We start from the raw sequence: 13,095 nt of genomic DNA on the forward strand, positions 1-13,095 counted from the left end.
CAAATCAAAAAGAGATCAACACTCATCGTTATGCCGCTATTAAAAGTTGCTTGAACCTTAATTACAACAACATATTAATGATTCAACATGTGTAGATAGAGGGACTTGTTGTGGAGGTGGATCTGAGGAAGATGATGAAATGTTGAATGGAAATGGTATAATTCAAGGGAATCCTTCATCACTGTGAGGCTTGCAAAAATGGCTAAGTTCAAGGATCTCATGTGTACTAGGTGAAGATCTCAAAGATCGTTGAAACAAAGATGATGGATTAGGACTTTCTAGTTTGTGTCAAACTCTAGAAAAGTACACCTCTACAAAAGCTCACCTCTCCAAAAAGAACACCTAGTGCACCTTGGAACTTTGCACCTCGGAACCCTGTGCACCTTGGAACAATGATAATTTAGAAAATTTTCTGAACTTTTAAAAAATGCAAAATTTTGAAATCGTAAGTTGTTTTCTTCTATTTCAAATGGTTGGGGCCCTCCTTCTAGTGCCACTTTTGTTGACCTATCATTTTTCATGATGCTTAATGACATGAATCTTTTCAAACTCCTTTCTTGAAATGCTAGTCTAGGATCAACTCCAAGGTTTTGGGTGATCTTGTGATCTACTAGAATTTTCTCAATAGTAGATAAATGTGAGAGTTTATGAGGAGGCCTTTTTTGGTTTTGACCAATTTTGGATAAGATGTTGAATTTGCTTGCTATCTCAAAAAAATAACTACACAAAAAGAAATATATTTTTCTATTTTTCTATTTATAATGAATGTAGTTTTAACTATGCAACTATATGAATTCCTATATTAACCAAGTGTTTGTGAAAGAAAATAACAAAGATAGGGTAGCAAGAAGTTTAAGAAAATGACTTAAAAAATAAATCTCTAATAGACATAAGCCACATAAATAACATGTTTGTGAGTTAAGCTTTTGAAAAGATCGATAGGTAACTAATGAAAATAGGAGCAGATCTTCTTTAATTCCACTAATGCAATTGTCGATGGGAATTCAGTAATCATAAGATGTTTCACTTTTCATTAGATCACAAGGCCATGAAAAGTTCACTCATGCAATATAAAAAGCCATGCAAGAACATCGGGGTGATCTCTTTGCCAACTAAGTACATTAGTGGAATTTGCAAATATGTGGAAACATCAGAATTAAAAGATCACTCAATCAAAATAACACAACAATACTATTGGCTCCATTACACTCCATGAACATACATTCAAAAAATATAACACATGTAGGAAAGAATAACTTCACTCTGAATGAGAGCACCAATAGCATATACTATTGCATCAAGATAATAGCCTAGAATATATACTACATTCCTCAATTTATAGGCAATCTTATCCTCAATTTTTGTTGAGAGTGAGATATTCGTTCATGCAAATATATGCTTAAAACTAATAAACAAATCTAAATATATAAAAACTCTCTAGGAGGTAATAAGTAGGACTCCATCCTTGTTTGTATGACTAATGGATCCATGATCCTTTACATGTCTTAAAAAAAAGAAAGAAGAAGTAGATAAGAAGAAGCAAGCCATTAGATGATTTAGGAGTCTCTAGAGATGCTCAACCTTCTCTGAATGTTTGTAGGGGTTGAACTGCCATCAAAATGTGTTTCTAGTGCATGGAAAGCTCTAAAATTGGATCTGGCAGTTAACTGTTGGTGTACCTCTAACTTCAAAAACTTCTAATACACTTTTGGAGACGTGCACCTTGTATACCTTGCATACCATGTGAACCTTGGGAGATAGGTCCAAAAAATGCAAAATTTTCCCAAGTGTCAAAAACTGAAATTCTAACTTTTGGGTTTTGTTCCCATTCATACCAAAGCTATATCTAGAGTTTTTCTCTTGAATTTATCTATGATTTCTATCACTTGGGTTGCATCTAGAAAATCCAAAGCATCATACTTATATTTCACTACTTGTTGATAGTTGCCCACTTCTGTATGAGTTTCTGAAAAATCTTTGAGCTTTACATCCAACTCTAGAAATGCCTCCCCCGTCTTAAATGCTTGTCTAATGTATTCATAAGTCAAAGCTTCTTCAAATATCTTTCAAAACTATTTGACAGCTGGTTGCACTAGTAGGAGTTTATCTCGTCACTCATCTTCAAATATTTCAAGGCACACATCACTATAATACTTCTCTGCTTCCAAAATTTTCTCTTGGGTTTGATCCTTAAGCCTATGAATATCCACATCTAGTATCTCCATTACTTTATTACCAGCCACAATCTTCTCAATCCAATCATCTATTTTATCTAACTCATCCCCATATATACATCCATCAACATATGATATCTCTGACCTTTTATTGATTATGATGCTCGAAGGTCATTTCCCTAGGTATATACCTCATCCATCAATCCAGAATGTTGGTTTAAAATAACAACTAGCTTCTTTGCATTATCATGCATATGGTGCAATAACTTGAGGTTCCCCTATATTATTTGCACACCCTTTTCCTCAAAACTTTCTTGATATAGCTTATAAGCCTTCAAAAATAGATCCACCTATATAATTTCCTTTTCTTTATCTTTCCTCTCTAAAGATGCTTCAAGTGTGGCATCTAGATTATCTGGGTTAATAGGACCAACTCACTCATGTAAAAATCTCGTCATAATTTCATCTACTTTCTTAGCTTGACCAATTCAACCTCATCTTTTTCTAAGTGATTAAACACTTCTTTAATTCCTGAGGTGACCATCAATTTAGCCGTGTCCACAGTTGGCTTTCCCAACAAGACTTGTTTGATCTAATGGCATGTCCCCAATTTTTGGTGACAGTTCAATTTAATTAATTTAATTAATCTAGTTGTCCAAAATAATGAATATTTTAAGGATGACTAATTAATTATTTAATTAAATAAATAAATATTAAAAGATAACTTTATATTTAATAAAGTGACTTGGATTATAAAAATATTTAATAAAGTCACTTGAGGGATAAGATCAAAAATGTTCTAGAAGTCTCTGGAGAGGATGGAGAGAAAAGAATAAATAGGCACCCCAGGGCTCCATTCGAACCAGGCAGTTGTTTATCTCTCTTGTTTTCATATTGTGATTCAATCACAGGTGTATTGTAGAACCTAGGGTTTCTGCAATTATCATAGTTGGCATTGTAGAACCTAGGGTTTCTGCAATTATCACAGTTGGCCATTGAGAACGATAACTCTCAGTTGGTTCACAATTTTGAGAGTGTGAAATATCACTTGAATTATTGCAGATTGGAGGTGACATTACAGTCATTTCATCGGGGCATAATCTGTGGCCTAAGGCCAATTTTGGGAGGATTATTGTGAGAATTGATTTTTGAGGATTTAAGCTATTTGCAAGGGTTTGGAGTTCATCATCTTCTTGCAGAATCAGTCAGCAAAATTTGGAGGTCATTCAGTGGGAATTTCTGATCAGTCCGTACCAAGGCCTGGACTTGCATTTTTACTCATAACTCCATATTGTTTCGGAGTTTGAATTTATGCTTTGGAGGGGTCATATATTTACCTTACACGGTACAGAACATTCATTCTAAGCATCCATTACCAAGTGGGATTATTAATAACAGTGCTGTACATGATAGGTCCGTACTAGGGCTCGAGTCACCAAACTGCTCATATCTCTCCAAATATTCAGAGGTTTATTTAATGCTTTTAAAGGACTATCAAGCAACCCTAGGCATCCCTGTTTGGGGTAAATTTGGCTGTCATTACTGTGCATAATTTTCAGTACAGGTGCCGTACTGTACGAATTGTATTAGGGAACTGTACAACAAGGTGCGAGGGTGCAAATTCCAGGGTGCAGGATTCCAACAATAATACATACAAGATATCCCATCCCTTATCAATGGAAGAGTTCGTCTATTGCAGCAAGATCAGAGCATTGTAAAGGAGGATGACTTGGATATGCGTTGGGAGGAATTGATTGGGGAGACTGTGGATGAAATAACATTCCTCAGCAAACGAACAGCTGTTTCAAACCGTCCTGCTCTTACAGTCATCCAAAGGTGTGCCACTTTTACAATCATATGAAGGTGTGTTGCTGGAGGAAAGCTTGGTTGGGTAGGTTTGCCTTGTCCTCGAATAGGTGCTTAGTGCAGACTCTTGCAAGCTGTTACAGTCTGAAATTAGTGTTGTACTGGAGACTAGAAGGTGTCAGCAGTGCCATACAAGCTACAGCTGATGTATGTGAACCCTATTTAAATCTGAAGCTGCCATTAAGGGTGTTGTACCATAGATGGAAAGCTGCTACAGGACCATACAGGTCTGAGGATCTTTAGGAATGATCTTCATCAGTCAAGGGACCTCACTGCAGTACCAAACACACAGTCTTTTCAGGTTCTTGTTATTAATTTGGGTTGCAAAAAAAAAAAATTAAGTACAAGTTATAGATGTCTAGTTCTCCTTATTGCAGTCCAGTATGTAACAGATGTTATTATTTAGCTTAAGTTGGACTGTTAGACAATTTGGTGAAAACTAGCTATTATCATAAGCATTTATTTTATAACTTGTGACAGTTCAATCAGATCTTCTGAATTTTGTTCGCATTGTTATTATTATATTGTATTCATTGCATCTGTTACATCCATCTTATTTGGTGAATTTGTTTGAGACATTACATCCTTACCATTTAATGGTTGCATGCCAAGTATTTGACGAATTGCCACAATTCAGTATTGGTTTTTAGTGACCTTTATAGTAAGGGTCATTTCAGTGGTATCAGAGCTCGATTGCTAATTGTTTGACGAAATGTCAAACCTTTGAAGTTTTTAGTATTTTTTTGGTGCTGGAAAAAGCAATAACCTGTCAGGGTTATTTCAGTGGTATCAGAGTGGTTTTCTTGCCATCCTGTGGGGTGAGAACCGACTTACATGAGTGATCAACACTCTACTTCAACCAAGATGTACAGGTACAACACAAAGTCTTCGAGGACACAATCTTGGACAAGTAATAGATATAGTATTCAGAGTCAGAATTGTGGAAAGGAGGACTATTCAGGCATTCAGGATGAGCTCAAAAAAATTAGACATAACATGTCTGAACTGTTGGTTAAGCACCACCGTATGATTGACAGGCTGTCCGACCCAGCTAAGGTGAATAAGTCAACTGGATTTCGATTCAGAAAATCTTCTCGCAAAGCACTAACTAATACAGTGGGCGATGTTACTAAGAACCTTAATGAGGAGTTCGAGAAACAGGTGTGCAATCAGCTAGAGGTTTCAGTTCAGCCTCAGGAAGAAGTGGTGAAGGATATTACGCTGATGGATAGTAACTGTCAACTTGGTACTCAAGTTGATATAGTTGTATACAGGCTACCAAAGGGTGATGTCTCAGGTACTCAGGATGGTTTGGTTGCAACAGGAGCAGTGAGTCCAGATGATGATAAGGATGTTGATGGTGAGATACCAAGTAAAGTTGAGCAAACACTGAGTATCCATGATTTTGCTGAGAGAGAGTACCAGGCTTAGTTAGATGCTTCGTCACATAAGGATGAAACTGGTAGTACTTCACATGATTTTTCCAGCCAGCTGAAGGTAAGCAAAGATAGTATTGTGGCTTCCTTATCTCATCATGACAGGATGCGGGAGATGTTAGAAGAGCACATCCAGATGATTCAGTTACAAGGAAGACATAAGGGAGTTCAAGAAAAATCTTCTTGTTGTGACTTACATGCAATTGGTGAAGGAATGGGAATGACAAAGTTGAGCTATTTGCATCTTCTATCAGACCGTGACTATCTTCTTAGCCTTACCAAAGATTATTCAGATGCCTTGAGGAGGAAGGAGGAGGAAGTTGTCAAGCTTTCTTGCGAGCTTGAGGACACTCGAGCAACTTTGGCATTACAAGACTGGGAGAGACATGGGAATGAACACGACATGGAGATGATTTCATCTTGCACTCAGCTTTCTACATTTGACGGATCATATATGGTAGCTGATAATGCTACGAGTTCATCTTACATTCACATCCAGGATACAAGGACAATGGCAGACAGGTATGTGAAGTTAGTTGGTATTGGTCACATTACTCAGGTAAGGAGTTTGCTTGAGTTACCAGTTGTTTCTTGTTTACGGATATGGACTCAAGAATGTTTCAGCAGCATTTGGGATTCAATTGACTGGAGAGCACTTAATAGTAGCAATGTTTGTTTAAGTGCTATCGTGGATTTGATTAGCAGAATACACGGTGTTGTCTTTCCTTGTGCCAGCAGTTTGTCCGATGTTGGTATTAGTCTTTATACACCGTTGTTGGGTTTGGTTCATATTTCCAGTCGACCATTCTTGCTGAAAGGTGTTGAAGATTTTTCATATTTGGCAGCATGTCCAGATGAGTCCCAGGATCATTTTGGCCTTGATGACATCCAGGAGGATAAAATGGATAGCTTTGAAGACACAGCTTCTTTGACAGTTTCTTTGGGTACAGAGGAATTAGAGAGCAGTACTACAGATTCTGACACTCTGGATGTTGATATGGACCTTGGAGATGATTCGCGAGATATGGATGATAGTATTCTAGAAATCAGTAACCTGGAGGATATCCCTATAGACAAAGCACCAGAAGAGGCTTGTAGGAGACAGTTCAGCCAGAGCCATCATGTGACTAGCCAGTTGAAAGTTAGTGAGCGAGACATTGCTATTGCTTGTGAGCATTTTGATACTGCTCATCAGTTGTTGGTTGTTACTGGTTGGGGTTCTTCTATGACAGATGAGTCCAGCGGTGGTTACTTTTCATTGGCAGAGATTCATGCCTTGCGTGAAGCTGTTTGGATTTTGAAGCAAGATTATTTACGATTGGTAGCTGACCGTGATCACTTGGTTGAGTGGGGGAGTACAGCTTATGAGGCACTCTTGGATCGTGAAGAGGAGGTAAGTGAGCTTTCCCAGGAGCTCATAGTGACTACTGAGGCTTTAGATGACACACGGCGAGATCTACAGAAGTTGCAATTTCAATTGAAGGAGGTGACCATGGAGTTCGAGCATTTGCGGTCAAAACCAGCCCCAGACCCAGTTCATTTGACTATTGAGGTGGACGATGGTAAGTACACTTCTGCAGTTGCTACTAAGGAGCATACTGTTGAGGCTGACACACATATTCAGGATTTGGTAGTAGCTGGTTCTAATGAGTTCGGGATAGCGGTAGAGTCAAGTTTCCAGATTGATTCTTCTCAAGTTGATAGTGTGGTACAGTTGAGTATGCCACCCTTACAGGAGGACTAGTTGTGGTGTAAAGGGGAGTATGTTAATGTTTCCTCATATAATTTTTACTGCACTGAACCGTTCATGGAGTATTTGCTGGATAGTGCATGTGTTCATTTGGACTCGCATAAAGTGACAGAAGGTGTTCTCATCCAAGATACTAGTGTTATTTGCACATTGGTTGAGAAGATTATAGGGGTCCTTTCTACTATGCTACCTCACAGGGATCTTGAAGAGGGGTTTGTTGAGCAGAGTGCACAGGGACCTATCCAACTTACAGTCACTCGGAGTCAGAGATTGGAGCCATATGTTGATTACCAGTTCAGTGATGATGAGCTAGCAGCAGAATTTGGAGGTTCTTACCAGCATTATACGGTAGGGTACGCTCATCATTTTTATTTTGGCACAGAGATAGAAGATTTTATTTCACACAAATGTAGATTGGTTCCAGTTTCTTACCATCCATTAGGGGATAGATTGGCACCATCTTTTGAAAATAAAATTGGTAGTAGCAAGTTACTCAGCTTGCAGCATCGACACACCTGGAGCAGTTTTTCAGAGATTGGATTTGATGGCAGTAATTCAGGTACGTATGGCTGTTGTCATATCTACAACACAGTTGGGTGCAGGTGTCATTTTGACAGGGGTTTGAATTTTGATGGAGTTGATGTTTCAGTTGGGTTGAGATCTACAGAAAGGGTTCTTCTATCATCATCTACAGTTGGTTTACAGATGATTTCATCAGAGTTGTCAGTTGCGTGGATATTGAGTACAGTTTCTCAACTACAGGTATTGATGATTTCTCCACGGGAGTATGATGAGGATTGGGATGATACACAAATTTACATTTGGGACCCAGGCATACTGATTGGTTTATGGTTCAGCAATTGCTTGGGGACAAGCAATTTCAGGAAGGGCGGACTGTCATGTCCCCAATTTTTGGTGACAGTTCGATTTAATTAATCTAGTTGTCCAAAATAATGAATATTTTAAGGACGACTAATTAATTATTTAATTAAATAAATAAATATTAAAAGATAACTTTATATTTAATAAAGTGACTTGGATTATAAAAATATTTAATAAAGTCACTTGAGGGATAAGATCAAAAATGTTCTAGAAGTCTCTGGAGAGGATGGAGAGAAAAGAATAAATAGGCACCCTGGGGCTCCATTCGAACCAAGCAGTTGTTTATCTCTCTTGTTTTCATATTGTGATTCAATCACAGGTGTATTGTAGAACCTAGGGTTTCTGCAATTATCACAGTTGGCCATTGAGAACGATAACTCTCAGTTGGTTCGCAATTTTGAGAGTGTGAAATATCACTTGAATTATTGCAGATTGGAGGTGACATTATAGTCATTTCATCGGGGCATAATCTATGGCCTAAGGCCAATTTTGGGAGGATTATTGTGAGAATTGATTTTTGAGGATTTAAGCTATTTGCAAGGGTTTGGAGTTCATCATCTTCTTGCAGAATCAGTCAGCAAAATTCGGAGGTCATTCAGTGGGAATTTATGATCAGTCCGTACCAAGGCCTGGACTCGCATTTTTACTCATAACTCCATATTGTTTTGGAGTTTGAATTTATGCTTTGGAGGGGTCATATATTTACCTTACGCAGTACAGAACATTCATTCTAAGCATCCATTACCAAGTGGGATTATTAATAACAGTGCCGTACATGACAGGTCCGTACTAGGGCTCAAGTCACCAAACTGCTCATATCTCTCCAAATATTCAGAGGTTTATTTAATGCTTTTAAAGGACTATCAAACAACCCTAGGCGTCCCTGTTTGGGGTAAATTTGGCTGTCATTACTGTGCATAATTTTTAGTACATGTGCCGTACTGTACGACCTGTATTAGGGAACTGTACAGCAAGGTGCGAGGGTGCAAATTCCAGGGTGCAGGATTCCAACAGTAATACATACAAGATATCCCATCCCTTATCAATGGAAGAGTTCGTCTATTGCAGCAAGATCAGAGCATTGTAAAGGAGGATGACTTGGATATGCATTGGGAGGAATTGATTGGGGAGACTGTGGATGAAATAACATTCCTCAGCAAACGAACAGCTGTTTCAAACCGTCCTGCTCTTATAGTCATCCAAAGGTGTGCCACTTTTACAATCATATGAAGGGTGTGTTGCTGGAGGAAAGCTTGGTTGGGCAGGTTTGCCTTGTCCTCGAATAGGTGCTTAGTGCAGACTCTTGCAAGCTGTTACAGTCTGAAATTAGTGCTGTACTGGAGACTAGAAGGTGTCAGCAGTGCCATACAAGCTACAACTGATGTATGTGAACCCTATTTAAATCTGAAGCTGCCATTAAGGGTGTTGTACCATAGATGGAAAGCTGCTACAGGACCATACAGGTCTGAGGATCTTTAGGAATGATCTTCATCAGTCAAGGGACCTCACTGCAGTACCAAACACACAGTCTTTTCAGGTTCTTGTTATTAATTTGGGTTGCAAAAAAAAAAATTAAGTACAAGTTATAGATGTCTAGTTCTCCTTATTGCAGTCCAGTATGTAACAGATGTTATTATTTAGCTTAAGTTGGACTGTTAGACAATTTGGTGAAAACTAGCTATTATCATAAGCATTTATTTTATAACTTGTGACAGTTCAATCAGATCTTCTAAATTTTGTTCGCATTGTTATTATTATATTGTATTCATTGCATCTGTTACATCCATCTTATTTGGTGAATTTGTTTGAGACATTACATCCTTACCATTTAACGGTTGCATGCCAAGTATTTGACGAATTGCCACAGTTCAGTATTGGTTTTTAGTGACCTTTATAGTAAGGGTCATTTCATCTAATAATCATTTGTGGTCAAATCTTTAGTATATGCATGTAGAGGAGGGATAGCAATGTGAGTGAAAAAGTCCTAATTTTGGTCCTTCATAATGAAGGGTAATGTATGTACATCACACTTAGGTAATTTAGGCTTCTTGAGAGCTTCAACTAATTCTCTCATTTCCTCTTCCTCAATACAATTCAGTTGCCTTTTATGCCTAACCATCACCTCTTTTGTCAACCACCTTGGAGTAGTTTCTATCGAAGACTTATATTTAGATGAAGAGGGGTTTTTTTTGCTAGCCCCTTTCCCTTATCGCTCCTCTTTGGAGTCTTTTCTTTTTGTGATGCATCTATATCAAGCATCCATGTATCTGTTGAGTCCATAGTCCTTACCTTTTTATCCTAAGAAGTTTGTTGGAGTTCTTCATATATTTTCCCCTCCTCTGATACATCATTGATAGGTCTTTGTCATGGCTCTTCTTCTTGCATTGGTTACAATTGTTCTTCACTGATCGAAGGTAAAGGAGTGGCTAAACCTTTATCCACTAAAGATACATCTTGAGCTAGTGATGGTGGGGCACCTAGAGGTTCTTGTGGAGAAGATTTCAATTGACTCCAATTTTCTCCCAAAGGTTAATTTCTTGGTGTATCCCTTATCTTGTCACCTATTAGTTTGGTACCTATAGGCATAAAGTTAAAATCTAACATTTTAAAGACATCATCTTGTTGGTCCTCTTGTTCATCAATCCATTATTGTAACTCATCCTCCAAAGTTGTGACCTGAATAGGCTATGTAGGAATGGATGGTAGAATTATAGTAGAACTCCTTCTTCATTCTACCTTAGTAGCCCTGGCTGAATGAGTCCTTTGACTCAAGGCAAAATTATCCTCTCCATCTTCTTCAGCCTCTTTAGCTCCTTCAGGAATGGTAACCAAGACTAAAGGAATAGGAATAACCTTACTTTGCACCCTATGTCTTCTAGTCCTTTTAATTGGAGTCTAAGCCTTTTTCTTCTTAGGAGCTGATAGAGAGGCTTATTCTTCTTGAACTTGTGGGGACACCTCTTGTGCTTTCTCTTTAGATCCCTATCCCTATTCTGGTGGTGGTATTTGTGGATTATCTTGAGCTTGAGTGGCTTCTTGGACTTGAGTTGCTTCAACTTGGGGCTCAACTTTTTTTTGGAGAAACTACTTTTCCTTTTATTCTTTCCCTTCTGTGCCTTGAAGTACCCAAATTCCCTACCATGATGATACATTGTCTCTGGCCTAATTGGTGATTGAGTTGTGAATGTTGGTATTGTAACCTTTTCTCCTCTACTTTTCACTAGGGGGGTTTTAGCTTGGAAAACTACTATTTGTGGAACTAGATCCATCTTGAATGGGTTCTTAATCCATTCCTTGGTCAACTTGATGATGTGGTTAGCCCTATGATTGATATCTGCATTTTTTTCTCTATCAATCTCTACATTCATGATCAGCCAATCACATATCTTATCTCGATTATATAGAGGATCCAAAACATCTAAAGTGTCTTGTTAAACAAGCTCCAATGGGAACTTTATTTTTAAAGTACTACCTACCAAATAAAGAGTCATCCTATAATAAGCCCTTATCCAGATATCGTAGTCATCTATTGCATTCATCCAGTGATCCTCTACAACATCTTCATGTTTAAATTGTTTTCTTTCCAAGAATTGGACTCTGCTAATGTTATCAAAACATGGATGAGGTGAGTTATAATCCTCCAAGGGATACTGATCCCATTCTGACTCAAAAGTTGTGATATCCTACTTTTTCTTGACACTGAATGGACCTATGGTGATGGGCCATACCCAAGTCTTCTTATGCTAATTCCTTACTCTATCATATGCAAATGAGAGTTGTCCTACAATCTCTAGAAAAATGAGTCTATCAAAGAGTTAGATGGTATGAAGGATTTGTATGATGTTTGCAGTTAGGTAATGTGATTGTTCTGATTCCATTTAGGACTAGCATGCCTAGGTTTATCTCATTGTCTCTTTCAGCTGAGCTAACCTTGCATTTTAGAATAATTTATATGAGATTTTAGGAAAGATGTATTTAAAGTTGATGATATCTTTACTAGATTCCATTTTAGTGGAGAGTCATCATTCAAGGTGGATTCCATTCATCTTTCATATGCATCTCTGCTCTATCTCTAGATTGCATTTCAGTAGAAGTAATCCACGCTTAGAAGTAGGAGTAGATATTAGAATAACTTCAAGCTAACTTGTGATATCTATTCCATTGGGTGTTATAGGTTTCCTAATTCTATTTCTACCTAGGTTGTTTGTAGTTATGAGCATCCTAGTTTATCCTCTTCTACTCTCATGTAAAGAACATACCCTCAATCCAAATGATCTATAAAAAACACAATTCATTGCATATATTGCATATAAGGGAGTTGTACCTTATAATTTAGAGGGAAGCGATATAATACATACACTGACCCATTTGTTGCTAACATCCTTTTGTTTTGTCACATTCTAGACATCTAGAGTCAAGGTAAAACAAAGTTAGAAAGAGGGACAAGCTATTAATCAACAATGTACAAAAAATATGGAATACAATTATATATTATATGTTAAATATGCATTGGAAAAAAGATTACACATGAGTACCATGCCTTCTATAATATGTTGCTAAAGTCTTTTGACAATTTTCATCTTCTTGTTCATGAGTTCTTCTTCATGCATATTTACTTGCTCTTTTATCTTTATTTCCCATGTTGGAAATTCTTCTTCCAAAATTTGAAAATAGAAAGTTGCAAAATATTTCCTCTCTCCCAATTGAAGTGTGAATTATCTAATTGGATTTGAATGTTAAAATTGAAAAAAAATTAAATATTATTTATATGTCAAGTTTTATGAACAAAATAAACCCCTAAAGGCCAACAAGTGTTTGGATCAAAACTACCTAGGTAGTTTCTATGGAAACTACTTAGAGTTAGTTAACCATATGCGAGACTTGTTTTGTTAGTTTTGATAGAAACTTTAAGATATAGTTTCTATTGAAACTAATATTTTTATATTCGATAGAAACTTAGTTTCTACTGAAACTAGAAAACTACAAG

Source organism: Cupressus sempervirens, chromosome 10 (assembly GCF_028749045.1).
Source record: "Cupressus sempervirens isolate cs-2001-9-10 chromosome 10, ASM2874904v1, whole genome shotgun sequence".
Taxonomy (NCBI): domain Eukaryota; kingdom Viridiplantae; phylum Streptophyta; class Pinopsida; order Cupressales; family Cupressaceae; genus Cupressus; species Cupressus sempervirens.